We start from the raw sequence: 27,497 nt of genomic DNA, 5'->3' as shown, positions 1-27,497 counted from the left end.
TTCATTAGCTAGGCATGGTGGCATCCACCTGTAGACACAGCTACTTGGAAGGCTGAGGCAAAAGGACTGCTTGGGCCCAGGAGTTCAAGGATTACAGTGAGCTATGATCACACCACTGTCCTATAACCTGGGTGACAGAGGAAGACCCTATCTCTTTAAATACAAAAAATTTTTTAAAAAGGACATCCAAACATGTGTATACATACACATGTATAGGAATGTTTCTATACACATATTTGTTTATGTAGGTATATAATATACACATACACATCTAAAAACATGTATATATAATATTTTTAAAGATCTGTAAGGAAACACACCAAAATCATAACAGAAAGCATTGCAGGTATTTCTTTATTTTCTCATTTACATTTTCTAATATAATACAATAATCATAAATTTATACAACTGAAAAAAATCAGCATGTTTTTATGTAACCAAAAATTTTATTTTCTCCATTTTTTGCAGGCAGTAAATTGCTCATCAGCCCATGACAGATATGAAACCACTTTACTCAGACCCCTAGTGGAAGTGTCTACCAATCAATCCTAGCCAGCTCTTCCCTCTCATAGTCTAATCCAGACTAACACTGATGGTTTTGCAAACTTTCATGAATTATGGACAGTTCTGTACTCTGCTAAAATCAAAGAAGCCATTCTCCTTAAGCAATAGTTCTTAAATTTGAGAGGAACATGAACCCTTTGCCAATCTAGAATAAAATACAGACTTCTCAGAATCATATTATTAAATGCATAAAATATATAGGATTATGACAACAAGTGATCTATATTGAAATACAGGTATAAAAATATTAAAACAAATTCCTGACATAGTAATATACGTTCTTTATTGGTGCATTAAATATAATAACTAACAGCAATTGTTGTCTATAGTCATAATACAAAGAAATGTTAAAATTCATCATTAGACATATTCTCTACTTTCAGTTCATAGGTCTTCTGAATTTTATCATAAAGTTAAAAACTCTGCCCAGGGAAAAAGGAAAATGGCCTGGAATTCACTCAGTCAAAAGGTCTGAAGAAAATCTAGTCCCTGGTACTCTAACCTTCAAATCACTTACAACTCTCTAAACAGACAGAAACATCTTCAGGATCAGCTACCCGATCCCAATACTGAAATCAAATGGACTCACACAGAACTAACTAGAACTAAAAGCTTACGAGTTAAAAGACACATAAATGATGCTACAAATAATTGTAACTAGTTTCATCCCTGTTTTGTAAATAACTTTGATTATGATTTTCTTGGGAATCTTTTTTCTTGGGAAAATTTTGTTTCCAATTTTGAGTGACTATTACCTTTATAAGGGCATAAAGTTTACCATGAAATGTAACAGCGTATATAAATCTCACCAAGGAAATTTTTCAAAGGAGAAAAGTTGGACTGCTATGTAAACATCTACTTTAGAAAATTAATAATCAGAAATGAAGAGTTCTTATAAGTAAATTTCTTACCAACAAAGCTTATGAATTTATATTATTTCCCATGTTTTAGAATTAATTATTTTGATATTTTGCTAAAGTAAAACCTCAATATGAATACACATTTTTAACATGGGAAAAATTCTGTACAGTGAAATAAAGTAAAAATAAAAAGAGAGCAAAGAAGTTAACTATATAAAATCTTAGACCAGTTTTCAGATTTATTCTGATAAAAATTAAATATCAAATTTGCCCATGACAATAAATCATAGTAAAGTTTTTAAATACTATTGATAAAAAATATTAAAATACATTATATGTTTATCAACTAAACTAACAAAAGTAAGTTAAAAACAAATCTTTGCCCCATTATTGGCAGGGATCTAAGGAAGCAGGACACAGATAAGATACTGTGAATCGGTTACTATCTTCCCAGGATTATAGAACAATGTGTCACCAAGTAAATGCTTCAAAACAATCACTCCAAAATTATTTCACTTTAGAGTACATACCCTAAAGAAAATCTCACCTCAAAAATTAGGAACTTAAAGATATATCCAGCAGCATTTCACATGATGGCAAAAACAGGTAGAAATACCAACTAATGGGAAAATGAAGTAACATAACTGAACTAAATACATACAAAATATAAACCCGTACACTGCAGAGTTGTAAAGATTGTAAGCTATGTTTCCTACAGAACTATAAAGAGGTACTGGCATATACTAAAGAATACTGAAAGAACAAATTAAATCATTACAAATAAAATTAGTATCCACTGGTTTGTCAGAAAACTATTATATTGCCCCATAAAACACAAATGTTTGAGAGAAGGAGAAAAAGCATTGTGCCAAAGCCAAAAGTAGTATGCTCTTGCTACATAAAAAGCTTCCTTAAAGGAAACACCGATGAAAAACAACTTTCATGGGTATATGCCTATGGTATGCATCCTTTGCAACTCTAAATAGTTCTGCCTAACTAGTAATCCTTTGGTATCAGATATTCTAAAAGGGCACTTCCTCCTAAATTGAGGGATGTCTACTAATAAAAGCAGGTCAAAGAAAATAAGTCTGCATCAAAATAATAGAAGAACTAGAATTTCTAATAAATTCTTTCTAGAAACAGGCTGTTACATATAATAAAAATCTCTCAGCTTCACTGTGCTGTATTCAATTCAAATAAGATCCTCTATTACATATGTCACACTGCATTAGGCATTCCATATTTGCTTTTAGTGTATTTGTTACGGGGCTTAATGTCTCTGCCAGGGAAAAAAGGTATACCATCTTTAACTAGAAATTATACAGAACAGAAATAGTTAGCACAATCTTATCCCAAAGAAATGCCACAAAGGCTAATAAAATTGCCATAGATAAAAATCAAATTTAGACTAAAATTTAAATACCTCTTGCAAAATATTCCTAAATTAATGATTAACGAATCTTATACTATCTAGCTAAGGGTGCTTCTCTCTTGCTAAACTGTTCAATTTCAGGTCATACTGTTGAAATCCATCTCCTTTAAAGGTAGTAGCAAGAAGTTATTATGCAAAGAAAACAACGTACATTTTCCCATTATTTGAAAGAAATTGCTACCTTCTCAACTATGAAGGCTGGGAGGGAGCAGAGGTGTAGAACAGCTGATAACAGCAACTACTTAACTACCTCCAAAGCTAAACAGATTGTTGTCTTTTCTATAATACTAATCCTAAGCAAAATACATCAACCATTTCTTGTAGTGCAATATATGTTTGTGTGTACTGCTTATTGTGTTTAAAAGAAAATATGCCCAAGAAACGTTTTTGTTTCTTATAGATATTATATTTTTGCATTGGTAACAATGTGGGGCTTACAAAATTTTCATTCTCTTTCTGGTAGAAATGTAAACTGGTACAACCACTTTGGGAAGCCATTTGGCATTAGCTGGTAAGCTTGGAAACAGTCATGCCCTATGACCCAGCCATTCCACTCCCAGATATACTTCTGGGAAAAAACAATGAAAACGTGCCCCAGGGTACAAGAACAAAAATGTTTATAGTTGTATTGTTTTAATAACCAAAAACTGGAAACAACCCAAGTGTTCATTAATAGAATTGATCAATAATGAAATTTTCATACACAGAAAATTTTCCTATACAGAAACAGAATAAAAAACTAGCATAACACAATTTAGATGACCCTCATAAATGGTACTGAGTAAAAGATTAAGAACAATATATAAAGTATGACTCCATTTATCCAAATACCCAAAACCAGCAAAACTGGACCATATTAGTCAATAGAGGTATATACATGTTTAGCAACACTATAAAGAGAAGCAGGAAAATGACTTTTAAAAGGCAGATAGTATTATTTCTGGGGAGAGAGGAAATTATGACACGTCATGTAATTTTTTTAAAAATTGGTTTGAAACATTTTTTTTGCTTTAAAATTATTTGTTAAACTCTACCTTTAAGTTTTATGTACTTTTATGAATGTGTATTTTAATCCTCTTCCATACCACCTACCTCAAAAACAAGATTAAAGACAAAAACAAGTGAACTACTAACACCTGTGATAAAATATCACTTACACTGGTATTACACTGTTACTCTGCATAGTAGAAAGAAAATTTAAAAAGAAATACTGCTGGAAGAAAGAAAAGCTCTAAAATTTTGACTCAGTGGAAACTTCAGGTAGCTAGTGATTTTTCATTCAAGATTTCCACCAAAAAATAATCTCCTATAAAATTAACGACATTTGGTGGTTGGTGACCAATATTAACTTCACAGAGTTTTACAAAAATTTAAAGTAGACCATAAAGATCGTGCAAGTTAAGATTAGTCATTAGGTATAAAATGTATTTATCTAGCACTAATTTATCAGATTTGATTATATTCTGCCCAATTAAGAGCTATCATACATAAACCACAATGTTCAAATAACAAATAAAATATGGAAAACAAAGTTTCCTTAATATGATCATCCTTATGACTCCAGAGCAAGGGAAATACCCCCTGAAGGAAACAAAATGGGGAAAAAAACTGGCCAGATGTAAACAACAGAGATTAGGGACTATGAAAAACGGTAGAGAATGGCCACTACCCAGGGGGCAGCAGATACTGAGATACTGGCATGCAGGAATTCCAGATAAGCAATGCTACTTCTTCAAAATTTTCAAGAGTAACCAAAAATAAGGCTTTCTGCATGAAATTGTCCTGATTTCCCATACACACTACATGCCAAATAAACCATATATTGGTATATTAAATACACAGGCAGCCAGAGTATGAACATGGCTCTAGGGGTATGTCATGATCATCATCAAATATAAACTTGCTTTTTAATTTTTTTTTAGGTGATGGGGTCTCATTGTGTTGCCCAGGCTGGGGTGCACTGGTGTGATCACAGCTCACTCCAGCCTCCATCTCCCAGTGATCCACCCACCTCAGGCTACAGAGTATCTGGGACTACAGGCACATGCCACCATGGCTCAGTAATGTGTGTGTGTGTGTTTTGTAGAGACAAGTTCTCATTGTGTTGTCCGGATGGCTCAGTAATACGTGTGTGTGTGTGTGTGTGTGTTTTGTAGAGACAAGTTCTCATTGTGTTGTCCGGATGGCTCAGTAATGTGTGTGTGTGTGTGTGTGTGTGTTTTGTAGAGACAAGTTCTCACTGTGTTGTCCGGACAGGTCTCAAACTCTGAAACTCAAGTGATCTTCCTACCTCCGCTTCCCAAGGTGCCAGGATCACAGGTATGAGCCACTACACCTGGCCAAACTTTCTATAAATACTCAGATATAGACTTGTGACTGGATTCTACACAAATAGGCATTGACTGAATACAGATATATTGTTAAATATAACACACGCAGAAAGCACTATGTTTTTATTGTATATATTTTATATAATATGAATAAAAACATACTGCTTTTAAAAGTATAGTAGTTAATCAGTTTCTAAAAGAATAACAGGAAACTCCAGGATTCCTATCAAGTAAATTAAATTTTCAGCAACAAATGATTCATATAAAGGTAAAAGGCACACGGTTTATGTGTGTGACGTCCCTTATTTTATAAATCCCAAGATAAAGTTTATTTAGCGAGGTCACCTAAAAACATTTCAGCAGCTGCAACTCATACACAGAAATAACCAAGTCCCATTCTGGGTAGTTCGGAAAGATCCCAAAGCTTTTCTTACCTGGGTAATTTCTATAGTTTATGCTCCTCAAGCAGCAGAATAGATAAGTGAAGTCTTTCCCTTCATTAATATTTTGTATCATCCTAGTTCTTCCTTCAGATCATTTATTTTCCAAAATCTATAGATATTGAGAACTAAATAAAAGCTGGTCTGCTCAACTAAAAGGAGCACTACAGTGGATACTAGGATGGAAGTTTTACTTATACCTGACACTATTTGAATTCTGTTAATATCACTGCCAATCCACAACCACCAAGAAAAAAAGAGAAAGAAATAGAAAATGGTATTCCTCCTTGCTCTACTCTTACCTATACTTAATAAGTTGAATTACATGAAATTCCAGATTTACAGATATTCAAGTATATTTTAACCTTAAAAAAGAAAAGGTAATTTTATATGATTTGAGTAATACTTAAAAACTCAAGCAAACACACACCATATATGTTCTACTATGGACTTTGTCAGCACTGGGTTTAATTCTGAGGGTTGCTTTTCTTATTTACTAACTGTCCAACAGAAACAGGAAAATGTTCTATTTCAAAGAACATTTCAAAGTTGGAGGGTCAGTAACAATGCTAACAAACGAAAAAATAAATAAGAAAGAAACACTTCCAAAAATGTCTAGGTATTAAAGGTTAGCGAAAGTGGACCATATGTGAATCCTTGAGGACCACAGGGCAAACTATTTTTATTGAGACGGTCTGTATCGCCTAGGCAGGTGTATAGTGGCCCGATCTCGGCTCACTGCAGGTTCCAACTACCTCCCAGGATCAAGTGATCCTCCCAACTCAGCCTCCTGAGTAGCTGGGAATACAGGCGTGCACTACCACTCCCAGCTAATTTTTTATTTTTTGTAGAGACAAGATTTCGCCATGTTGCCCAGGCTGGTCTTAAACTTACGGGCTCAAGGAGTCCACCCGCCTTGGCCCTCCAAAGTGCTGAAATTACAGGCGTGCATCACCGCATCCAGCCAGGGTGGATTCAAATCTAAGATGGCTCTCAGTATTCCTATACTTGGTGTACACACCCTGAATAATTCCCTCCTCTGAAGAAAGAGGGGGGCCAGTGAATATAGTAGGCTGATGTGGCTAGGTAATTTATTAGTTATCTGAATTAATCAAGAGACAACTCATAAACTTAACAGCTTAAAACACCAAACATTTAAGTCCTTGTTGGCATGGTAAGGACTTAGGGTTTTATTCTAACATGATTGGGAACCTACAGGAAGTTTTAAGTAGGAGTGTGAAAAGATCCAATGTTTTCCAAAGATCATTTTGGTTGCTCTGTAAGAATAAGAACTGAAGAGTACAAGAATAGAAGCAGAGAGATTAGTTAAAAGCTATCATGCCAGGCCGCAGTGGCTCACATCTGTAGTCCCAGCAACTTAGGAGTGTAAGGCAAGAGGCCCAACAGCTCGGGGCTGTAAGGCACCATGATCATGCCTGTGAAAAGCCACTGCATTGTAGCCTGGTCAACATAGCGAGATCGTGTCTCTTAAGGGGGAAAAAAAAAAAAAGCTATTGCAATCATCTCGGCCACAACTGATGGTGGCTTAGAACATGGTAATAACAAGATAATTTGTTTGAGCAGGTGGGACAGAAAGGAATGTAGACTGATTGATTGATTCATTCGTTTAACATATATTTACTGAGAACTTTATACCAAGCGTTGTACTGGGTGCATGGAATACATCAGTGAGTAAGAGAGACTAAAATCCCTGCATTCCTGGAGTTTACAGTCTAGCTGAAATACTAACAGCCATAATACTTAAATAAATTATATAGTGTACTTGAAAGTGATAGATTATGAATATCAGGGATGGATTTTAAGTTTATGGCTTGAAAGATTAGGTGGGAAGAAGGGAAAGTACTCCTAATCCAAAATGCCTGGTACCAGAAGTATTTCAGTTGTTTTTTTTAATTGTTGAATGTATGCACTGTACCACTTCAGCAGCCCTAATCCGAAAATCCAAAATCCAAATGCTCTAATGATCATTTTCCTTGAGCCATCATGTTGGCACTCCAAAACATTCAGACTGTGAAGCACTGTATATTTTTGGATCGGGATGTTCAACCTGTATTACTGTGAGACAGGATTAGAGGCAGAATAGACAAAGGGAAAAGGATAATCACAAGTAGTTTTAGATGCCTATCAGAGACTCAAATGGAAATAATAAATAGTGTGTTGACTATATGAATCTAAGCTCAGGAGAGCAGTCAGGGCCAAGCAAGTAAATCTAGAGGTAGGTTCAATACCAACATTCCACATAGCATCTAAGCTAATTATCAAAACCAGCAAATTTCAGATGAAAACGTCGGAAACGTATGAGAGGAAGACAGCAAAAGGCAAAGCTAAAATTTATTTCTGGATCAATTTTGTCAATGTCAATTGTTACATACTCAAGGTTGTGCTTACTCTCATTATGTAATCAGTACGGTTTATTTCTCTGCTTAGTTTTTTAGGGTTTTTTGTTTTTGTTTTTTTGGAGACAGCGACTCACTCTGTCACCCAGGCTGAAGTATAGTGGTGCAATCTTGGCTCACTGCAACCTCCACCTCCCGGGTTCAAGCAATTCTCCTGCCTCAGTCTCCCAAGTAGCCGAGACTACAGGCACATGCCACCATGCCTGGCTAATTTTTGTATTTTTAATAGTCTGGTTTCATCATGTTGGCTAGGCTGGTCTCAAACACCTGACCTCAAGTGATCCACCTGCCTTAGACTTCCAAAAGTGCTGAGATTACAGGCGTGAGTCACTGCGCCCGGTCTTTCTGCTTGCTTTTTGTTTGTTTGTTTCTGACGCAGGGTCTTGCTCTGTCACTCAGGCTGAAGCACAGTGAAGGGATGCAATCACAGCCCACTGCAACCTCAAACTCCAGGGCTCAAGCAATCCTCCCGTTTCAGCCTCCCAAGTAGTTAAAACTACATGTGTGTGCCACTACACTGGGCTAATTTGTTGTATTTTTTGGAGAAACAGGGCCTCACTATGTTGCCCAGGCTGGCTTCAAACTCCTGGGTTCAAGCGATCCTCCCACCTCAGCCTCCCAAAGTGCTGGGATTACAGGCATGAGCCACTATTCCTAGCCTCTGCTTGTAATTCTAAAAGAAAAAAAACATGATCATCAGAGAATAAATCAGTAATATCCTAAACTAAAATTAAATCAAAGTCAGAATCTCAAAATTTCAAAATACAGGCAAAAGGTGACTAAGGAACAATCAAACCAATGTCAGTAGTCTCAGGATGGATATGGACCTAGCACCACAGAGAAGACGCAAGCAGTAGATATATCTATAGATATAGATATAGCTATAGATATAGATATAGATATTGATACTATTTTGAGATGGAGTTCTACTCTTATTGCCCAAACTGGAATGAATGCAATGGTGCAATCTTGGCTCACTGCAACCTCTGCCTCCCGGGTTCAAGCGTTTCTCCTGCCTCAGCCTCCCAAGTAGCTGGGATTACAGGCGCACGCCACCACGCCTGGCTAATTTTTTGTATTTTTAATAGAAACAGGGTTTCACCATGTTAGCCAAGCTGGTCTTGAACTACCGACCTCAGATGATCCGCCCACCTCGGCCTCCCAAAGTGCTAGGATTACAGGCATGAGCCACCACGCCCAGCTGATACATATTTTTTTAAATAATGGGTCTGCTGATGCTGGGACAGAATATAAAGGATAGGAAGGATACCATACAGCAATCCAAACCAATTTGATATGATTCCTAATTTCACCTACTCTGTCATCATAAATGAATTATGTGATAAATACCATAGAAAATTTATTTTTTTAGTTTTATTTTTTTGAGGCAGGGTCTCACTTTGTCACCCAAGCTAGAATGCAGTGGCACAATCACAACTCACTGGAGCCTCCACTTCCCAAGCTCAATCAATCCTCTCACCTCAGCCTCCTGAGTAGCTGGGACTACAGGCACATGCTACAACGCCCGGCTAATAGGATATATTTAAAGTACTGCTGAAAAATAAAGTAACCAGGTCTGAGAAGAATCTGGAAGGGTTTAGTGGCATCTTACTTACACCTTGAGAACAACAAGGGTTCAGTTCAGATCAAAAGTTAGAGGCAGTATTTTGAAAAAAACATTGATTCTGTTGAGAGAGCATTAAAAAATATAGAAAATTAATAGATGCCAAGAAACTATGTGACAGTTGTCTGAACACTGTAAGAGTAAAAAATACTAACTCATTAGAGAACAAGTAAACACATTCTTACAATATATATTTAGAAAAATGTTTTAAAAATGGGAAGTTGCTTATGGTATAATTTTAAGTAAAGAAAGCAGGACAGAAATTTGTGGTGCACTGATAACTTTTTTTTTTAAGTGCACAGCAAAACAACTTGAAGGATCCTGTTAAAATGGGTGGTATGAGTCTTTTGTTAACAACATCATGGATCATGTTTTTCCTGTCATACTTTTCATTTTGCAGGGGCGGGGGGGCGAGCGGTTGCGGGTGAAGGAGTCTCACTCTGTTGCCCACACTAGAGTGCAGTGGTGCAACCTCGGCTCACTGCAACCTCTGCCTCCCAGGTTCAAGCAATTCTCCTGCCTCAGCCTCCCAAGTAGCTGGGATTACAGGCACATGCCATCACACCCAGCTAATTTTTTTTTTTTTTTTGGTATTTTTATTAGAGATGGGGTTTTGCCACCTTGGCCAGGCTGGTCTGCAACTCCTTACCTCAAGTGATTCGCTTGCCTCAGCCTCCCAAAGTGCTGGGATTATAGGCGTGAGCCACTGTGCCCAGTCTCCTGTCATACTTTTCTCTGTGTTTCAATTTTTCTAGCAGACACATTAATTTTACGGTGAGCAAAATCTGCTATCTGGAACTTGGCAGTGAGGTATCCAGACTGTCTTATAAAATCCTGCTTAAGCCAATGATGTAGTTGAGGATGGCAAGGTTCATGCTATCCTTTGTGCCCTGCAGTCACCCAGAGACTGCAAGGACACAATCAGTGAGTGATCACTGATTCTTATCATCTGTTTGCATACTTGCAATCCTTGTGGACAGGAATAAGACTTAATGAATACTTATGACAGTGCTTGCAGACCAGTGGATACTCAGACGTTTAAGTATAAATATTTTCTCTGTTACTAACTCAACCAAATCTTACTATTATATGGCTATTTGAGGGTAAAATTATTTAGAATATCAACTCATGAAGACATCAGGTAGCCAGGGCTGGTTTACAGCCTAAAGGGAGGAAGCCAAGATAGTAAAAAGATTTTTATTTCTTTCACTGCTAATAGAATCCTGGAGAACTGTATTACAATTCCAAGGTCCTTTCCCAGTTCAACAGCTAAACCTTGATCAGTTAGGAATGACTGTCTTGAATTAAAAAAAAAAAAAAAAAAAAAAGGGTGGTAAGGTTTATCTGTTCTACTAAATCCAATCATTTAGTAGAACTACACATAAAATTAATAAAATCTACATAAGCACAAAAAATTAACTCCTTACTTTTTCAAGGAATATACATATATTAGAGACCAACTGCTGTCCCTGTGGTCAGAAGCAGGAACACGTGACAACTGATCTTCTGAGGAGTGATAGCTTTTAACAGACACTCACATTCTCTTTCTTATGTTCAAAACCCACAGTCAGAGTTTTCCACCAGGACAAGGTTGTATGTGAGTCTGGAGATTACTAATATACATTCAGTGACTGCAATGGAATTAGTCATTTACCAACTTACAACTTAATTTTTTAAAACTAATGCTTTACTATTTCCCTGTTGATCTTTAGTCAGTTGCTAATCAACTAGTTATTTAACTGACCCAAGGTAAGTGAATTCTATTTTAATTCCAAGGTATTAACAAATCTCAGATTTTAGTATTCAACTATAAATAAGCACACATTCAATTATATTATCAAAACCACAATATTAAGTTCCTCTGACACAGATCCCAAATCATATAAGATGTGAGACATATGTGCCCCCCTTTTGCAGCTGAGTCATGAATTACTACTTTCCAAACACAAACTTGAAAGAAGGAACATAAGCAGAAGGTAAACAGATTCAAGGTATCCAAGTAGGCTAAACAGCATCAATAAAAGAGCACAGTTGTTTCTACCAAAAAAAAAAAAAAAATTAGGCATGGTGGTGTGCACTTGTAGTCCTAGCTCTAGGGAGGCTGGGATGGGAGGATTAAGCCCAGAAGTTGCAGCAAGCTATGATCATGCTACTGCACTCCAGCCTGGGAGACAGACTGAAACCCTATCTTAAAAAACAAAAAAAAAAAACCGTGGTGGCAGCAGGGGGAAGAAAAAAGAAAAAAATGAGCATGGGTTTCGGTGTCAGAGACCTAAGTTTGAATTCTGGCTCTACTACACAGAAACTATATAAGCAAATTACTTAAATTTAGTTTCCTCTTCTGTAAAAGTGAAAAGTAAGGTCTTATCACGCTGATTTATTCAACACATTAAGACAATATTTATCATAACGCCCAGTATATAAAAAGTGTTCTAAAGTGGTAGCTCTTTGTGTTTAATTATTTACCAATATTTAAACTGTTGGTTTAAAATCCTAATATTAAGCCAGTAAGTGTAGAACAGTTTTTGGGGTGAAATGATTCCTGCTTGATTTTCATTTATACAAATGGGAGTGAGGGTGTTACAATAACCCTAAAGCTGTGGTTTGCAAAGTGTGGTCCCTAGACCAGAGGCATAAGCATCACCTAGAAACTTTCTGAAAACAAATTCACAGGTCTCACCAAGACCTGCTGATTCAGTAACTCCAGGGGTGAGACCCATAAACGTATGGTTAACAAACACACCAGTTAACAACCACTGACCTAAACACAATAATGGCAAGTTTGCACTAACATTCACAGCACCTGCATGATATGCCTGCTTTTCTTTTTTTAATCTGCTGAATTACAACACAAATTAGCAAAAGACAGATTACTGGACATATATATGGCTATACTATATTATTGCTGGGTATGATGGAACACTGTCATTTATAAACATTTTTTATCCCTAAAATGTGCTTTCTTCCCCCAAAAAAGGTAAAAACCACTTTCTTGACTTAACAGACTCATCCTGCTCTCTCCTTTACCCTGCATTCACATTGCACCTAAGGAACATCTTATACTAGGTTAATGGTAAAACCTCAATTTCTTGAAATCCTTGAGGGAAGAACTGACTACACTACTAGATTTTCCAGAATGCTAGGAATTAATCTCTTTACAAAACTTATTTTCCTCATGTAACTGTTTTAAATGGAAATCTTTAGCATTGTCCACATTGAATGTAATCCAAACTTTTTTCTTGGCCACATAAATTCATCATTATGAACACCAAGTTTTATGCACAAATATACTTCATGAAGTGTCAATAAAACTCTAAACCAGTCTGTATACTTTTCTGCATCTACATTTGCTATCATGCAGTTAGCTATGATTTTCAGCTGCTACCAACATTCCAACCTGAGGCTATAAGTTTACTTGTTTGTTATTCCATCCTTCTAATAATCTTAGGTGGGCATCGAAACTCAACCAATATTCTGATACCTTTTCTTAGTTCCCTAGTATTCCTCCAATCTCCTAAACATATAAATCTTTTTCTTCTGCATACTTTCCACTTATCCTTAGAAATTCAGCCCAGGGCCGGGCGCGGTGGCTCAAGCCTGTAATCCCAGCACTTTGGGAGGCCGAGATGGGCGGATCATGAGGTCAGGAGATCGCGACCATCCTGGCTAACATGGTGAAACCCCGTCTCTACTAAAAAATACAAAAAAACTAGCCGGGCGAGGTGGTGGGCGCCTGTAGTCCCAGCTACTCGGGAGGCTGAGGCGGGAGGCTGAGGCAGGAGAATGGCGTAAACCCGGGAGGCGGAGCCTGCAGTGAGCTGAGATCCGGCCACTGCACCCCAGCCTGGGCGACAGAGCGAGACTCCCGTCTCAAAAAAAAAAAGAAAGAAAGAAATTCAGCCCAAATCTCACCTCCCATGAGAAAAATTTCTTAAAACCCTGTCTCCCTAACTGGGTTTCACACTGCTGCTCCACACTTATAAGAATAGCAAGACATTCTCTGCCTGTCCTTCTATAAGCATTTATCTCACTGCACTTAAACTAGACTTCACTTTCAGCTTTCCCACTAGGTTGTAAGTACCTTGAGGGCAGGGAGCAGTGTATCTACTGTGCACAATGCTTGCAAGCAGATACTCTAAAAAAGAGGAACAGGCTATGGTCTGGGGGGAAAAACCCTTGCCAGGGAAGCATAAGAACTTTGGCTCAATGATACAGTATCTGCTTTGTCTAAATTACAGGACCTTGCTTTTGTTCAGTGTTACTATTTGATTTTTATTTTCTTCACTTCCAACAAAGTGTTGAACAATTTCTTTCCTCTAATTCTTTTAGCTACTCACCAACTTCTGAGTACATTTTGTCTTTCCAGCCAAAATGTAAGAATATAAAGAGAACCCTCTTTTCCATTGTTTTTTCTCCCACAGAACCTAACCCAACAAATAATAACAATGAGAAAAAAAAAATCTGCCCCTAAACATGACCTGGGTTAAACTTATTTTATAACATTTCTTAGCTTCTTTTAAAAAATAATTGGGACTCCTAATACTTGACCAATTTTCACAGACGTTAATGAGTTGTCCTCCAGAAAGCTTCCCACCCAATGCAGCCAAACAATCTTTAGTCATAGATTTCAATATTATACTGTCATGTGTGGTTAAACAACAGGCCTACACTCTGAGAAACACATTATTATGTGATTTAGATGCTGTGCAAACAGAGGGTACTTACATAAACCTAGATGGTACAGCCTACCACCTACCTAGGTTATGTGGTACAGCCTATTGCTCCTAGGCTACAAACCTGCACATGTTACTGTACTGAAAACTGTAGGTAATTGTAACACAACAGTAGGTATTTGTATACATAAATATAGAAAAGGCACAGTAAAAATATGGTAGAAATCTTGTGGCACCACTGTCACACTCTGTCACTGACCTAAATGTCATTACGGAATGCATGACTGTACCTCTTTCCTTTTCTTTTCTATAAATGTCTTTATCAAGAGAACAAGCTCTAAATTGGTCTTTCAAAGTCTAATCCTTTAAGCAAGTTTAAAATAAATACTTGACCAGCCTAGGAAACATGGCAAAACCCTGTCTCTAATAAAAGTACAAAAATTAGCCAGAGGCTGTGGCTACTCAAGAGGCTGAAGTGGGAGACTGCCAACTGACCCCAGGAGGTCAAGGCTGCAGTGAGCCATGATCATACCACTGGGCAACAGAGTGAGACTCTGTCTCAAAAGAAAATTAATAATAACAAATAACTAAATACTTGACACCTCATCCTAATTGATTTTTCTTAATTTTTAAAAAAGTTATTGGGGGACGGGGAAGCATGAGGGGCCAGGTCCTGCAGCCTCATCAGACTCAGTCCACTCCTGGAGGTAAAAAATGAAAAAAAGGTAAAAAATATAAAAACATTAAAAAAAAATAGTTACTAAACAAATGATTAGTGAACAAAGAATAACAATATACCACTGATTTTACATTAGATATGTAAAAAATTAACACAGAAATGTTATAGCCAGCCGGGCACGGTGGCTCACGCCTGTAATCCCAGCACTTTGGGAAGCCGAGGCGGGTGGATTACGAGGTTAGGAGATGGAGACCATCCTGGCTAACACAGTGAAACCCTGTCTCTACTAAAGAATACAAAAAACTAGCCGGGCGTGGTGGTGAGCACCTATAGTCCCAGCTAGTCAGGAGGCTGAGGCAGGAGAATGTCATGAACCCGGGAGGCAGAGGTTGCAGTGAGCCAAGATCGCACCACTGCACTCCAGCCTGGGCGGCAGAGCAAGACGCTGTCTCAAAAAAAAAAAAAGGAAGAAAGAAATGTTACAGCCATAAGAAATTAACATAGTCAAAAGTTATTTGGGATTTGTAACAGCTAAAGAAACTAAACACCTTTCTAATCTAGCATTCTGCATTCTATATGGCACTTAAGCAACCACAGAATGACAGTTTAAATGCACAAAGAACAGTTTCTAACCCTTCACAATTTCTTGCCTACAGAATTCCCCTGACAGCCAGACGTGCTTTTAAAAGATAAAAACGGAATTGTATAAAGTTGAAGTTAAATGCTCCAGTGCCTATCAAAGTTTACAGTAAAAACTGATCTTTCTATTCATGCCAACAACTTCATGGCAATAATAAATCCATGCCTGGAGATACTAATGGTCTTTGTTTCTTTTTCCTTAAAATAATTAAACTCCATTTACCACACAACTAGTTATTAAAATCTAATTTCCTATGACTCATTTCAGTTAAATGTGCTCCATATCAGTTGTTTTATTTTTAAAAACAGTACATATACTTTGTAAAATGCTGTGAAGGGAACACCCCACACTTCAAAGAAACACATTTTCATAGTTTTCAAACATTAAAGAACTTTATTATTATTTCTACTGTTTTCTTATCCCAGAAATTCAAAAGACATTTATAACTGGCATTTAACAACAGAACACACCTTTGTATCTTTAAGGTTAATTTTGAAGAAAAGTAATCAAATAAATATATATTAATTTTTCTTTTTCTTTTTTTTTTTTGAGATAGAGTTTCATTCTTGTCACCTAGACTGGATTGCAATGGCATGATCTTGGCTCACTGCAACCTCTGCTTCTGGGGTTTAAGGGATTCCCCCGCCTTAGCCTCCCGAACAGCTGGGATTACAGGCGCCCACCACTACACCTGGCTAATTTTTGTATTTTTAGTAGAGACCAGGCTGGTCTCGAACTCCCAACCTCAGGTGATGTGCCCACCACAGCCTCCCAAAGTGCTAGGATTACAGGCATGAGCCACCATGTCCAGCTTTTACTAAATAATATTTTAACAAGGTATCTGATTTAACATTTAATGAGCAAATTCATATTAAATATTAACAACAAGGAATCCTAACTTTGATAAATATCATTAATCAGCAAGCAGATACCATGATGGGTAGAAAAAGACATAAAATTGTTAATAACCAGAACATAATTAAGTACCACAAGTAAAAATGCTTTTTAAGAAAATAATTCAAAATAGAAGGGTAAATAAAATCTTAATAAGATACCTATCCATTTAATACACTATAAAGTCGAAGGTGAGCTATTTCCAAATCCTAGGAATCAGGGTCAACGTGCAACACAGCACCCCTGCAAGGAGAAAATCTGTCTAAACTAGAATAAGGAATCTTATCAGTGAGAGTTATTGAACTCTCTCAAAACTGCAGTTAAAAAATAAAAAGAGGCCACACACACTGGCTCACATCACTGCACTCCAGCCTCGGCGACAGAGGGAGACTCCATCTCTCAAAAAAAATAATAATAATAAAATAAAAAAAGAAAACCCCTATGTTTGTATGTTTATTGTTATGCAAAGTAGATCCATAACTTTCATCAGATTTTCAAAAGGGTCCTAATCCCCCCAAAATTGAGTATTGCTTTTGACCTTATTTGTGATCTTAACAAAAAGAAGGGGCCAGGCACAGTGGCTCATGCCTATAATCCCAGCACTTTCGGAGGCCAAGGTGGGTGTATCACCTGAGGTCAGGAGTTCAAGACCAGCCTGGTCAAGATGGTGAAACCTTGTCTCTACTAAAAATACAAAAAATTAGCTGGGCATGAGGCACCTGTAATCCCAGCTACTCAGGTGGCTGAGGCAAAAGTATTGCTTGAACCTATGAGGCGGAGGTTGCAGTGAGCCAAGATCGTACCACTGCACTCTAGTCTGGGTGACATTGTGAGACTCTTGTCTTTTAAAAAAAAAAAACGGGGGGGGGGTTCCCACACAGTAAAACAGAATACTTCACATGAACTTATAGACTCAAACACACCTGTATTCAAATTACATGTTTCCAAGTCCCATTTTCCTTTTTTGTAAATAAGGGTTGTCATAAGTATTAAACATCATGAATGTAAAGCATTTAGCACAGTGTCTGGGACACTGTAATCACTCAATAAATGTTAAAGATCCACCAAAGTTCAAATCTAACCTCTACCACACACTACCTGGATAACTTTGGGCAGGATACGTCACCTCTGTGTCTATTTGCCAACTAACAATGGGGAATGTAATTATACCTACCTCATACAGTTGTCATAAGGGTTGAGTTAATACTTAAAATGCGGCCGGGCACGGCGGCTTACGCCTGTAATCCCAGCACTTTGGGAGGCCGAGGCGGGCGGATCACGAGGTCAGGAGATCAAGACCATCCTGGCGAACACAGTGAAACCCCGTCTCTACTAAAAACATAAAAAAATTAGCCGGGCATGGTGGCGGGCGCCTGTAGTCCCAGCTTCTAGGGAAGCTGAGGCAGGAGAATGGCATGAACCCAGGAGGTGGCGGAGCTTGCAGTGAGCGGAGATCGCGCCACTGCACTCCAGCCTGGGCGACAGAGCGAGACTCCATCCCCCCCCCAAAAAAAAAAAAATACTTAAAATGCTTAGAAAAGTAATTGCTACAAGTAAGTGTTACTTATAGTAATAAAGAAAATATTCTACAGGTGAGTATCCCTATCTGAAAAATTTGGAACCAGAAATGTTTCAGATTTTAGATTTTGGAACACCTGCATTATATTTACCAGTTCAGCATCCCCAATCTGAAAATCCAAAATCTGAACTGCTCCATTGAGCATTTCCTTTGAGAATAATGCTGGTACACAAAAAGTCTCAGGTTTTAGCACATACCAGATTTTGAATGTTTTGATTAGGGATGCTCAACCTGTATAAACTATTCTATCAAGTTTTTTACCAGTTAACTCCTCTGCCTGGGTTTGGTCAATTTTCATACCTATTTCATGGCTCATTACACTGTGTAGCTGTAACCTTATCCTCCACCTCAAAGGCTTTAACTGATGTGTGTACACTCATTCCAGTATCTTGTAAGATGCAGTCCAAATTTGCTGCCCATCTACATTTCATGGCTTCTTAAGAGTTCATCTAGATACCATCTTTCTCTATTATAACCCTGCTTCACTCCTCCAAGTACTTTTGCTTAATGAGAATCCAGGAAAACTACACCAGTAAGTGTTACTACTTATTTACATATTTTTGTTCTCATTTACATAATCATTGTCTCTTCCTCACATTCCCATATGTACTTAAAACAGTGTAAAATGAGCACTCTTAAAGACAAGGATCATAGTGTCCACCACTGCTTTCTCACATTACCAGGCACAAAACCTTGCATATGGCTCTCATTCAATATTTGTTTTCTAAATTAAGTTTATCTCAATATTCTTAAAAGTTCTGCAACATCTCCAATGTTTAGGCCCCTGGAAAAGCAAGCTCCAAGAGGCCAGAGGATCTTTCAGTTATTTTACACTTAGGACAACACAGAAAAGTAACTTCAAACACTTTTTAGACTGTCACAACAGGAAAAGCTGTTCTCTATTTAGAAAGAAAGGCAAAACAGAAAAAAGACTGAGTCTAATTCGTAGGAATTTTTACCGGGGGAGGGTGGGGGTGCAGCAGCAGCATCTGGATTTCACAAATATTTGATGACGCTGACTGTGAAGTTTGTCGAAAGAAAAGAGGATGAGTTAATCATGGGTAAGAATGAGATTTTTTTTTTTTTTAAGTAAAAGAGCACAGGAAGAATAGGGAAACGAAATATACTCAATCGTGGGTATCTTATAAATCATAATAGAATTCAGTCAAAGATGATCTTTCAAAGTAATGCAAGACCTGAACTCAGCTAACTGTCCTATATTAAAATTTTGGAAAAATAAATTTCAGACCACAAAGGAAAACTGCAAGTCACAACTAATACAATCTGATTTTTCAATAATCTGGGAAATTTTTAAGGCCACTGTGGAAAACCATTTGCATCTAGTGATTGAATCAGGATAGAATTATTACCAATTTGCGTATCAGGCAGTGGCAACTAAGATTGTGAGAAAAAAAAAAGAGCTTGATGCTCACTTTCTGTAATTGCTAAAATAATGTATAAACATGATTTTTGTTCAAAAAAAGAAAAAGTAGTGCCCACTTCACCCTTCAAATCCCACTCCATTCCCTATGGCAAAATGATTAATACTCTGAAGCACATTATTACAAACGTTTCTATACATTTACAAATGTATAAAAATAATTGCAACAATATAATAATAAATATCCAATGACATTTTCCTTTCCACTTATCAAAACATTAGAGATCTTTCCAAGTCAATAAACATACCTGCTTCATTCTTGTTCTAAATTAAGTAGTAACTACTTTCTTTTTAACTACTAATTTTTTTAAAACCCCTTAATGAAAAGAACTATATAACCTACTAACATTTTAAGAGCCAAACATGTATGTGCAAACATAAAATAAAAAACAAACTACCAGCCGGGCATGGTGGCTCAAGCCTGTAATCCCAGCACTTTGGGAGGCCGAGACGGGCGGATCACGAGGTCAGGAGATTGAGACCATCCTGGCTAACACAATGAAACTCCGTCTCTACTAAAAAATACAAAAAACTAGCTGGGCGAGGTGGTGGGCGCCTGTAGTCCCAGCTTCTTGGGAGGCTGAGGCAGGAGAATGGCGTAAACCCGGGAGGCGGAGCTTGCAGTGAGCTGAGATCCGGCCACTGCACTCCAGCCTGGGCAAGAGAGCGAGACTCTGCCTCAAAAAACAACAACAACAACAACAACAAACAAACAAACAAACAAAAAAACTACCTTCTTTTTGCTAAGTTTCAGAAATGGCAATTAATATAAATTGGAACCGCCCAAAACCTTGAGAGAGGGCAGTTTTAGAATATCAAAGGTAAACTGATATTCCATAAACATTCTTGACAGCACAATAATAATTCTTAAGTAACTAGTGATAATAGACTGAATATTTTTATAAGTGTAAACAGAAACTTCCAAAGAACTTGAAAGTGGACTAATTGATATTTATTGCTGTCTAGTAACTTCATTTTATTCTATTTCATTCCATATCTTGAGAGTAGGTACAACCACTACCACCCACCATACCTTGCATACAATAGGTTCTTCAGTGCAAATGACTGATTTTCACTATTGGTTAATGCAATTCATATCAGATATAAAGAATAAATTAAAAATTCACATTAGCTTGATTTAGTAGCCAAAATAAATGATTGATCTAATATAAGAAACATGATAGCTAGGTGGCATGGCTCATGTCTGTAATCTCAGAACCTTGGAAGGCTAAGGCAGGAGGATCGTCTGAGGCCAGGAGTTTTAGACCAGCCTGGGCAACACAGTGAGATCCTGTCACCACAGAAAATGAAACAAAACAAAATTAGCCGGGCATGACCGTATGCACCTATAGTCCCAGCTACTTGGGAGGCTGAGGCAGGAAGATTGCTTGAGCCCAGGAGTTCCAAGTTAATTACAGTGAACTATAATTGTGCCACCATGCTCCAGCCTGGACAACAGGGTGAGAACCTGTCTCCAAAAAAACAAAGAGAAACACATCTACTCCATGTAATCCTCTAGTGCAGTTCTGGCACTCCACAGAAGGCATCACAGATAAAAACTGTATCCACTACTACCATCTGTCAAAACTGGCATTTGAAAAGCACTTACAAGGCCGGGCATGGTGGCTCAAGCCTGTAATCCCAGCACTTTGGGAGGCCAAGGCAGGAGGATCATGAGCTCAGGAGTTCAAGACCAGCCTGACCAACATGTTGACACCCTGTCTCTACCGAAAATACAAAAATTAGCCGGGCATGGTGGTGCACGCCTGTAATCCCAGCTACTCAGGAGGCTGAGGCAGGAGAATCGCTTGAACCCAGGAGGAAGAGGTTACAGGGAGTCAAGATTGCGCCACTGCACTCCAGCCGAGGTGACACAGCGAGGCTCCGCCTCAAAAAAAAAAGAGGAAAAGAAAAAGAAAAGCACGTACAGCTACTTCCCAAATAAGTCAAAGACAGAGAGAAAGAAATAGCTTTTAAACATAAAGTGACAATAATCTACAACTACAGCTGGGCAACACTATTAAAATTATATTATTTCTACAAACAATTTGGTATGGAATTATTAAAAATAAAACAATGGGTCTAATAATATGGCAACAGTTAAGTCAAAAGAGAAAATATATTTAACACATGGATAATTATACCACAAGTCTTTTATCCCTTAACTTCCTAAGTTTTGTATCATGTATATCTAGTAGTTTATTAAAGGAGTTTACTTTTCTAAGGTAATAAAGTTGGACATTCCAATATGACAAACATATAATAAGTATTGATAATAAATACTAAAGTTTGAAAAGCAACACTACTGGCTGGGTGCAATGGCTCATGCCAGTAATCCCAACACTTTGGGAGGCCGAGGTAGAAGGATTGCTTGAGCCCAGGAGTTTGAGGCCAATGTAGGCAACATAGACCCCATGTCTATACAGAAAAAACATTTAATTTTTTTTTTTTTTTTTTTTTTGAAACGGAGTCTCACTGTCGCCCAGGCTGGAGTGCAGTGGTGCCATCTCGGTTCACTGCAAGCTCCGCCTCCCGGGTTCACGCCATTCTCCTGCCTCAGCCTCCATTGTAGCTGGGACTACAGGTGCCTGCCACCTCGCCTGGCTAATTTTTTGTATTTTAGTAGAGATGGGATTTCACCGTGTTAGCCAGGATGGTCTCGATCTCCCGACCTCATGATCCGCCCGCCTCCGCCTCCCAAAGTGCTAGAATTACAGGCGTGAGACACCATGCCCGACTTTTAATATTTTTAAAAAATAAAAAAGCAACACTATTGAAATGAAAATCATAAGCGTTTTATCTAACACCACATTAAGCTTGTTCAGATTTTGTATCAAATAAATGGTATGAATAGTTTCTTCATCCTAGTTGTAAGAATAGAGTACTGATGGTAGCAGCAGCTGCTAGTACATATCTGAGTGATGACTGTGTATCAAGCTCTAGGAGGTTTAAATGGATTTGTCCCATTTAACCTTCATAAGGACCTTCGTAGATCAGCACTACTATTATCTCCATTTTACTCATGAGGAAGGAAACTGGGTGCAAGAAACTTGCCCAATGAGACACACAGCTGCTATGTGGAAACACCAGGATCTGAATTCATTTGGTCAGATTCCAGAGCCACTTAGCTGCTCTTAACATTCTGCTCCCCATGTAACCTATAAACTCCAATTCATCTGGTAATAAATGAGTATTTTCATGATTTAAATGTTATGTCATTCCCTTAGTAGAAACTCTTCAATAGCTCCTTCTATACATCAGATAAAACCCAAATACCTAATCAAAACCTTATAAAATTACATGACCTAGATTCTGTCGGCCTCTAGAAGGGCATTTTCAAATTTAGTAGGAACCACATGCAGCTATTCACATTTAAATTAATGAAAATTAAATAAAACTTAAAATTCAGGTCCTCAATTGCATTGCCCACATTTCAAGTGCTCAAAAGGAAATGTTCTACTAGACAGCATGGTTCTGAGCCTCCAATCATCAGGAGGCTCCCACCTTAAAGCCTTGGAGCTCTGCAATATCTATTTGGAAGGTTCATGCTCTTCCTCCTCATCCATGAAGAGCTGAAAGATGTCACCTAAAATGCCATCTTCTCATAAGAACTGTAAGCCTCACAGCATGGACCCCTCGAAGTCTCCCTGGACACACGTCACATGCAGATTTCAGTTCTTTCCCAATCTTCTTGGTATAAAGGTCAACAATTCTATTACCAAGGGCTCATGACAGCCTAGTTTTGTTAGAGGCTATACTGTAGGGAAGCCTACGATGGTATTGTCACATGCTGGATCATTCTGAGTGCCTGTAGACAACATTCCTGGAAGAGATATTTTTAATTTTTAATGGAATCAGGTTTTCACTTTGTTGTCCAGGCTGGAGTGCAGTGGTGTGATAATGGCTCACTGCAGCCTCGAACTCTGAGGTTCAAATGATCCTTCCACCTTCTCTCATATCTTAACAGGAATTATCAATTTTAAATACTGTTTCTCTATTTCTAAACACTTACTACAATTTCCATTATTTTTTACTTTCATATTTTTTTTACCACCATCTAGTATAGTAACATAGATAGTATTGAACAAATACTGGCTAGATTAATAAATATTAGTAATATTAACTAATCTTAATAATTTTGCCTAACATTTGAGAAAATCTAGGTTCAAGTTTCTCAACAGTGACACTACTGACATTAGGGCCAGAATAATTCTTTATCATGAGATTGTTATGTGCACTTGGATGTTTAGATACTTACTTGGCCTCTACCCACTAAATGACAGCAGCATCCTCTGTCCATCTCCTCAACCCTCACCAGCTGTGGCAGTCAAAAACATTTCCACACATAACTAAATATACCTGGGGGTAAACTCACCTCCAGTTGAGAACAGCTGACCTAGGTATTTCCAAATGATTGGCAAATTCTAAGCTAAATATTATAACAATGCCTAACATTATGAAAATATCTAAACATGGTTTTCATCTTTTATTTAAATTTATCAAATACAAAAATCTAGATTTCTAACTATGGTCAGTTATCACTCATAAATGCTACTGGAAAAAACTAATAATAATAATTTATATATATAAATCTTCTTACAACCAAATCCTTTTTGTCTTAACAATCAAGAAAATTTCATTACTTTCCCATACCAAATAATTCAAATGCATTAAACAGGAAAAAAAGATTAAACAGCTAAGAAGAAAGTTCTTTAAAAATTCCTAATTATTATGTTCCTACAGAATTAGGAAGATTATAACTGCTGTGTAGTAACTTGGAAAAATATTTTCCTAAAAAATGTTACATTAAAAAAGAAAACTAATCCAGGTACACTGGCTCATGCCTTTAATCCCAGGACTTGGAGAGGCCAAGGTGAGAGGAGCGCTTGAGCCCAGGAGTTTGAGACCAGTCTGGGAAACACTGCAAGACCCTACCTCTACAAAAAGTAAAGTATTCGCCAGGGGTGGTTACCATAAGTGAAAAGATGATAATCACAATCATGAAAACATGGAAAAGTATAAAACTCACTGATAGATCAGATACACAAACAAGAAAGAAAAAAGAGTAAAATCTTATCACTACACAAAACCAACAAACCACAGTAATAAGGAGAGGGAAAAAAGGAACAAAGGATATACAAAACAACAAGAAGACAATTAACAAAATGATAGGAATTAGTACTTATCTGTCAATAATAACCATGAATGTAAATGAATTAAATTTCCCAATTAAAAAATACAGACTGGCTGGATTAAAAAACATTACATGACTATATGTTGCCTATACAAAATTCCCCATAAAGACACACACAGGGCAGGCATGGTGGCTCATGTCTGTAATCCTAGCACTTTCGAAGGCCAAGGTGGGCAGATCACCTGAGGCCAGGAGTTTGAGACCAGGCTGGCCAACATGGTGAAACCCCATCTCTACTAAAAATCCAAAAATTAGCCAGGTATGGTGGTGGGTGACGGTAATCCCAGCTACTTGGGAGGTTGAGGCAGGAGAATCACTGGAACCCAGGAGGCAGAGGTTGCAGTGAGCCGAGATTGTGCCATTGTACTTCAGCCTGGGCAACAGAGTGAGACTCCAAGTCACACACACACAAAAAAGACACACATAGACTAAAAGTGAAGAGATAAAAAAAGTTATTCATCACAAACACAAACCAAAAGTAAGCGGGAGTAGCTATGCTTATATCAGATAAAACAGGTTTTAAGTCAAAAACTGTAAAAAAGACAGAAAAGGTACACCATATGATGATAAATGGATCAATTCAGCAAGAAAATATAACAATTATAAATACATATGCACGCAACAAAAGAGTACCCAGACATATATAGCGAGTACTATTTGATCTAAAGGGTGAGATAGACTACAATAAAATAATAGTTGGGGACTTGAACTATTATTCAACTTAAATATCCCACTCTCAGCATTGGACAGATGATCTAGAAAGAAAATCAATAGGCCGGGCGCGGTGGCTCAAGCCTGTAATCCCAGCACTTTGGGAGGCCGAGGCGGGCGGATCACAAGGTCAGGAGATCGAGACCACAGTGAAACCCCGTCTCTACTAAAAATACAAAAAATTAGCCGGGCGCGGTGGCGGGCGCCTGTAGTCCCAGCTACTCAGGAGGCTGAGGCAGGAGAATGGCGGGAACCCGGGAGGCGGAGCGTGCAGTGAGCCGAGAGCGCGCCACTGCACTCCAGCCTGGGCAACAGCGTGAGACTCCGTCTCAAAAAAAAAAAAAAAAAAAAAAAAAAAAAAAGAAAGAAAATCAATAACCAAACATTGGATTTAAACTGCATTTTAAACGAAATACACCTAACAGACATTATAGAACATTTCATCCAACAGCTTCAGAAGGCATATTCTCTTCATCAGCACACGGATTCTCCAAAATAGACCACTTAGGCCACAAAACAAGTCTCAGCAAATTTAAAAGAAATAAAATCATACCAAGTATCTTTTCTGACCGATATACAATGAAACTAGAAATCAGTAACAAAAAGATCTTTGGAAATAGATCTGTACAAATACATGGAAATTAAGCAACATCCTCCTGAAGGAACAATGGATCAATGAAGAAATTAAGAAGAAAATTTTAAAATTTCCTGAAATAAATGACAGTAGAAAAACAAAATGGGACACAGCAAAAGCAGCAGTAAGAGGAAAGTTTATTGCAATAAACACCTACATCAAAAAAGCAGAAAGAAAAGCAAAAGCAAAAGAGCAGAAAGGCAAAAAAGCCAAGATCTGGCCATTGCTCTCCAGCCTGGGAGAGAGAGCAAGACTCCGTCTCAAAAAATAAAAATAAAAAATGAAAAAAACTAGAGACATCATACTACCTAACTTCAAACTATACTGCACAGCTACAGTAACCAAAACAGCATGGTACTGGACTAAAAACACAGACCAATGGAAGACAACAGAGAATAAAGAAATAAATCCATTTATTTACAGCCAATTCATCTTTTTAAAGGTGTCAAGAATATACACAGGAGGAAGGACAGTCTCCTCAACCAACAGTGCTGGGAAAACTGGATATCTACATGCAGAGAAATGAAACTAGACTCCTATCTCTAACCATATACCAAAATCAAACCAAAATGGATTAAATTTTTAAATGTTAAGATCTGAAACCATGAAACGAATACAAGACAACACCAGGGAAATGCTTCAGAACATTGGTCTGAAAAAAGTTATTTCTTTTGGGTAAAATCTAGGAAGAGAAAACAAAAGCAAAAATAGAGAAATGGGATTACATCCAATTAAAAAATTTCTACACATTTAAGGAAACAGTCAACAGAGTGAAGAGACGACCTACAGAATGGGAGAAAATACATGCAAACTATCCATTTGACAACTGATTAATAGCTAAACTATATAAGAAACACAACTCAATAGCAAAAAGAAAAGAAGAAAAAAAAATCCAATTTAAAAATGGGCAGGCAGAGCCAGGCACAGTGGCTCACATCTGTAATCCCAACACTCTAGGAGGTCAAGATAGGAGGACTGCTTGATCCCAGGCATTCAAGACCATCCTAGGCAATACAGTGTGACCCCACAGCTACAAAAATAAATAAATTGGCCTGGTGTGGAGGCAGCATGCCTGTAGTCCCAACTACTCAGGAAGCTGAGGCAGGAGCATCGCACCACTGTCCTCCAGCCTGGGCGACACAGCAAGGCCCTGCCTAGAAGAAAAAAAGGGGCAAATGATCTAAACAGACATTTCTCAAAAGAAGACATACAAATGGCTGACAAGTATATGAAAAGTGCTCAATATCACCGATCATCAGGGAAACACAATGAGCTATCATCTCCCTCCCAATAAAGTGGCTATTATTAAAAATACTAAAAAAAAGGGCCGGGCATGGTGGCTCACGCCTGTAATCCCAGCACTTTGGGAAGCCAAGGTGGGCAGA

General features: G+C 37.8%; 1 protein-coding gene across 49 annotated transcripts in view; it reads right to left on the bottom strand.

Annotated features, from left to right (window-relative positions):
- Window positions 1–27,497, bottom strand: part of EIF4G3 (eukaryotic translation initiation factor 4 gamma 3) — a 375,324-nt gene that overhangs the window by 240,244 nt on the left and 107,583 nt on the right. The window lies entirely within an intron of this gene.

Source organism: Macaca fascicularis, chromosome 1 (genome assembly GCF_037993035.2).
Source record: "Macaca fascicularis isolate 582-1 chromosome 1, T2T-MFA8v1.1".
Taxonomy (NCBI): Eukaryota; Metazoa; Chordata; class Mammalia; order Primates; family Cercopithecidae; genus Macaca; species Macaca fascicularis.
This window is presented reverse-complemented; position numbering and strand designations above follow the sequence as displayed.